The following is a 6,000-nucleotide window of genomic DNA, read 5'->3' as shown; positions in this document are numbered from 1 at the left end:
CGGAGGGCTCCTGCCAATAGCCATTAGAGTGAGTCTTCTCCAAAGTAGATCCTGGAATTCCAGTCAAAGCTTTACAGCACAGTGCAGCCTCAGGTGATTGAAACCTTGTGGAAGATCCTGAGTCAGAATCATCCAGCTAAGCCTCTGTGGGATTCCTGACTCTCAGAAATAGTGAGATAATACTTGTTTGTTGTTTCAATACAATAAGTTTTGAGGTAATTTTTTATACAGTAATGAATAACTAGTACAGTCTTTTATCTAAAAAAAATGAGGATAATACCCACTTCTTAGAGTTTTGGGTAGATCAAAAGAGAGCATGCTGTAAACTATAAATTATCAATACAATGCTAATTACTGTGATTATTTCACATGTCCATTTACCACACTTTGGGTAACCTGGATGCTCTTGTTTCCCCCTAATTCTAAATAAGCCACTAAGAAGTATTGTGTTGGGGGTCCCGGTCTACCCTCAGGTTCAGTGATTTGCTAGAAGGACTCAGAGAGCTCAGATGTTGTTATACTCAAAGTTATAGTTTATTATAGTGAAAGCATACAGATTAAAAGGAGCAAAGGTAGAAGGTGTATAAGGCAGTCTAGCAGAGCCAGCATGACTAAGCACAAGCAACAGAGCTCAAGGGTCACAGCCAAAGGAATAAATCCAATATGGGGTCAGGTTTGTTCTTCTCTGTTACAATTTCCAGATGCCTCTTTCTCGGTCTGCTGACAAGCCCGTGTGCCTGATGTCTGTGAGATTCTCATTGCATATGAGTAAATGAGGATTTTGATTTACACCAAACTATAGAGGGACCTGACCTTATATCTTGAGACAATCAACTTTGTATTTGAAGGTTTATTTCCTCTGTCTCCATTTATTTCCTCTGACGTCTCCTGCCCTTAGGCTGGTATCTGTGAAGGATTTTATATTAGGGTGAGGAAACTGGCTTACAGCCAGAGGCCCTACATTGCCCCCGCATAAAAGTTATTTATAAAGGAGAATCACTGTCCACCTTCTGGATTCCTGTTCCACAAGCATAGCCTTTATATCACACCTTTCTGCCTCTAGCCACAAAAATCCCTTTTATGAACTACACAAAGAACACAAGGTTATCCCCATAAGCCACGTTTATATATGGATGTAGAAGGAGGTGAGGTAGAGACGGATTGGTGCAGCTCCTGTCCAGCCTGCATGAAACCTCCCAAGCAGCCACATCACTCATAGGTCTGGAGATGGACGGGCTGCCTGCCTGTAGGAGAAGTTCAATGTCCATGGTGCTGCGTGCCCGTCAGAGGTCCACCGTCTCCTTGTCTGGGCAGAGGGGGAATCCCTTCCAGTGTTTTTTGTTCACGAAAATTTAAAACAACTGCAGTGGTTTTGATAGATGAGCAATCACAATACAAGGGTCTTCAGATGGCTTAAAGTGAAACATATAATCTGTTGGAAAGATGTGGCCACTTTGAATTTCTAGCATGCCCTTGAGTATCCAATTTTAAGAGCTCAGCTCATCTTCCCTAGCTGCATGCTTTATCTGAAGTTGTTCACTTAGCTACTGGGTCACTGTTTCAGACACAGGTATGCTTTCCTCTCCCTGATAATATACCCTCTCTGATACTCCCAAAGTTCTCAGGAGAACAATTCTTAAAATTCCAAGTGATTCAATGCTTGATCTGAGTTACAGCACGGAAGCAAGATACTGGGATGAATTGACTTTACTCCTCACCTCATCTTAGCAGAATACAATGCCCAGAAATACATGGCAAAACTCAATCAGCAAAGCTGTAAAGGAAAGCTCTGATACTTGAGAAGGAAGAAAACAGTTGACAGAAAGATGGCTAAGAGGCTTGGTTGGAGTCAGCACATGTCCTGGTTATAAACAGATCCTTCTGTCTATAACTATGGCCTTGGAATGATTATTAAAAGCACCTTTTTTAGTCTAAAAAGTATCCTGGTTTGGATGATAAATTATATGGTGACCCTTAGCTTAACTGGCAGGTGGCCCCTCATGGTCACCCTCAGAGAACTGGAAAGCAGGTGGAGGGCTCCAAGGAGAAGCAGAGCTGTGTGATCCAGAAGTCCCCTGAATGCTCCGGGAGGGGGTATAGGCAAGCGCATTCAAAACTGCAGAAAGAATAAGAATTCTGACAAAGACACTATTAAATGGAGAAATTAGGAGGTCACTGGTGACTTCCAGGGAGCAGCTTTTGAGCAAAGCAGTGGCAGAGATTGCAATTTCAATGGAAAGAGAAGTGAGTCAGAGGTTCTACACTGGCCACTTACTCTTTAGCAAAATGTGATAGTTACATGAAGGAAAGGAATAAAAAATGGGGCAATTATATGAATGAACTGATCCTAAAAAAAGAGCAAGGGAAATGCAAAAGGCTCTTAAACACATGAAAAAATGCTTAACATAAAAAGGTAATTGAGAAATTGGGACGGGGGAAGATGGCGGAAGAGTAAGACGCGGAGATCACCTTCCTCCCCACAGATACACCAGAAATTCATCTGTACGTGGAACAACTCCTACAGAACACCTACTGAACGCTGGCAGAAGACCTCAGACCCCCCAAAAGGCAAGAAACTCCCCCACGTACCTGGGTAGGGCAAAAGAAAAAAGAATAAACAGAGACAAAAGCATAGGGACAGGACCTGCACCAGTGGGAGGGAGCCGTGAAGGAGGAAAGGTTTCCACACGCTAGAAGCCCCTTCGCAGGCGGAGTCTGCGGGTGGCGGAGGGGGAAGCTTCGGAGCCACGGAGGAGAGCGCAGCCACAGGGGTGCGGAGGGCAAAGCGGAGAGATTCCCGCACAGAGGATCGGTGCCGAGCGGCACTCACCAGCCCGAGAGGCTTGTCTGCTCAGCCGCCAGGGCGGGTGGGGGCTGGGAGCTGAGGCTCGGGTTTCGGTTGGAGCGCAGGGAGAGGACTGGGCTTGGCGGCGTGAACACAGCCTGAAGGGGTTAGTGCGCCACGGCTAGCCGGGAGGGAGTCCAGGAAAAAGGCTGGAGCTGCCGAAGAGAAAAGGGACTTTTTCTTCCCTCTTTGTTTCCTGGTGCGCGAGGAGAGGGGATTAAGAGCGCTGCTTAAAGAGCTCCAGAGACGGGTGCGAGCCGCGGCTAAAGGCGCAGACCCAGGAGACGGGTGTGGGACGCTGGGGCTGCTGCTGCCGCCGCCAAAAGGCCTGTGTGCGAGCGCAGGTCACTGTCCACGCCCCACTTCCGGGGAGCCTGTGCAGCCCGCCACTGCCGGGGTCCCGGGATCCAGAGACGGCTTCCCCGGGAGAGCGCACGGCACGCCTCGGGCTGGTGCAACATCATGCCGGCCTCTGCCGCCGCAGGCTCGCCCCGCACTCCCTCCCCCAGGCCTGAGTGAGCCAGAGTCGCCGAAGCAGCTGCTCCTTTAACCCCGTCCTGTCTGAGCGAAGAACAGACGCCTTCCGGTGACCTACACGCAGAGGCGGGGCCAAATCCAAAGCTGAGACCCGGGAGCTGTGAGAACAAAGAAGAGAAAGGGAAATCTCTCCCAGCAGGCTCAGAGCAGCGGATTAAAACTCCACAGTCAACTTGATGTACCCGGAACTTCCGGGGAAGATGGAGGAAGAGTAAGACGCGAAGATCACCTTCCTCCCCACAGATACACCAGAAATTCATCTACACATGGAACAACTCCTACAGAACACCTTCTGAACACTGGCAGAAGACCTCAGACCCCCCAAAAGGCAAGAAACTCCCCACGTACCTGGGTAGGGCAAAAGAAAAAAGAATAAACAGAGACAAAAGGATAGGGATGGGACCTGCACCAGTGGGAGGGAGCCATGAAGGAGGAAAGGTTTCCACACACTAGGAGCCCCTTAGCGGGCAGAGACTGCGGGTGGCGGAGGGTGAAACCTTCCTTGTCGCGGAGGAGGGCACAGCAGCAGGGGTGTGGAGGGCAAAGCGGAGAGATTCCCGCACAGAGGATCGGTGCCGACCGGCACCCACCAGCCCGAGAGGCTTGTCTGCTAGGCCGCCAGGACGGGCGGGGCTGGGAGCTGAGGCTCGGGCTTCGGTCAGAGCGCAGGGAGAGGACTGGGGTTGGTGGCGTGAACATAGCCTGAAGGGGTTAGTGCGCCACGGCTAGGCGGGAGGGAGTCCGGGAAAAAGTCTGGAGCTGCCGAAGAGGCAAGAGACGTTTTCTTCCCTCTTTGTTTCCTGGTGTGCAAGGAGAGGGGATTAAGAGCACTGCTTAAAGGAGCTCCAGAGTCGGGCGTGAGTCGCGGTTGAAAGTGCGGACCGCAGAGATGGGCGTGGGACGCTGGGGCTGCTGCTGCCGCCGCCAAGAGGCCTGTGTGCGAGTGCAGGTCACTGTCCACGTCCCCCTTCGGGGAGCCTGTGCAACCCGCCACTGCCGGGGTCCCGGGATCCAGGGATGGCTTCCCCGGGAGAGTGCACGGCTCGCCTCGGGCTGGTGCAACGTCACGCTGGCTTCTGCCGCCACAGGCTCGCCCCACACTCCGTGCCTCTCCCCCCCCACCGGCCTGAGTGAGCCAGAGTCCCCGAAGTGGCTGCTCCTTTAACCCTGTCCTGTCTGAGCAAAGAACAGACGCCCTCCGGCGACCTACATGCAGAAGCGGGGCCAAATCCAAAGCTGAGACCCGGAAGCTGTGAGAACAAAGAAGAGAAAGGGAAATCTCTCCCAGCAGCCTCAGAAGCAGCGGATTAAAGCTCCACAATCAACTTGATGTACCCTGCATCTGTGGAATACATTAATAAACAACGAATCATCCCAAATTGAGGAGCCGTGTGGATGAAAGGTTCTTGGTGCTGCAGCCAGGAGTCAGTGCAGTGCCTCTGAGGTGGGAGAGCCAACTTCAGGACACTGGTCCACAAGAGAACTCCCAGCTCCACATAATAACAAATGGCGAAAATATTCCAGAGATCTCCACCTCAACACCAGCACCCAGCTTCACTCAACGACCAGCAAGCTACAGTGCTGGACACCCTATGCCAAACAACTAGCAAGACAGGAGCACAACGCCACCCATTAGCAGAGAGGCTGCCTAAAATCATAAAAAGTTCACAGACACCCCAAAACACACCACCAGACGTGGACCTGTCCACCAGAAAGACAAGATCCAGCCTCATCCACCAGAACACAGGCACTAGTCCCCTCCACCAGGAAGCCTACACAACCCACTGAACCAACCTTAGACACTGGGGACAGACACCAAATACAACGGGAACTATGAACCTGCAGCCTGCAAAAAGGAGACCCCAAACACAGTAAGATAAGCAAAATGAGAAGACAGAAACACACAGCAGGAGAAGGAGCAAGATAAAAACCCACCAGACCTAACAAATGAAGAGGAAATAGTCTACCTGAAAAAGAATTCAGAATAATGATAGTAAAGATGATCCAAAATCTTGGAAATAGAATAGACAAAATGCAAGAAACAGTTAACAAGGACCTAGAAGAACTAAAGATGAATCAAGCAACGATTAGAAACACAATGAATGAAATGAAAAATACTCTAGATGGGATCAATAGCAGAATAACTGAGGCAGAAGAACGGATAAGTGACGTGGAAGATAAAATAGTGGAAATAACTACTGCAGAGCAGAAGAAAGAAAAAAGAATGAAAAGAACAGAGGACAGTCTCAGAGACCTCTGGGACAACATTAAACTCACCAACATTCGAATTATAGGGGTTCCAGAAGAAGAAGAGAAAAAGAAAGGGACTGAGAAAATATTTGAAGAGATTAGAGTTGAAAACTTCCCTAATATGGGCAAGGAAATAGTTAATCAAGTCCAGGAGGCACAGAGAGTCCCATACAGGATAAATCCAAGGAAAAATATGCCAAGACACATATTAATCAAACTGTCAAAGATTAAATATGAAGAAAACATATTAAAAGCAACAAGGGAAAAACAACAAGTAACACACATGGGAATACCCATCAGGTTAACAGCAGATCTTTCAGCAGAAACTCTGAAAGCCAGAAGGGACTGGCAGGACATATTTAAAGTGA

Source organism: Mesoplodon mirus (genome assembly GCF_964341445.2).
Source record: "Mesoplodon mirus genome assembly, chromosome: 2".
NCBI classification, from domain to species: domain Eukaryota; kingdom Metazoa; phylum Chordata; class Mammalia; order Artiodactyla; family Ziphiidae; genus Mesoplodon; species Mesoplodon mirus.
This window is presented reverse-complemented; position numbering follows the sequence as displayed.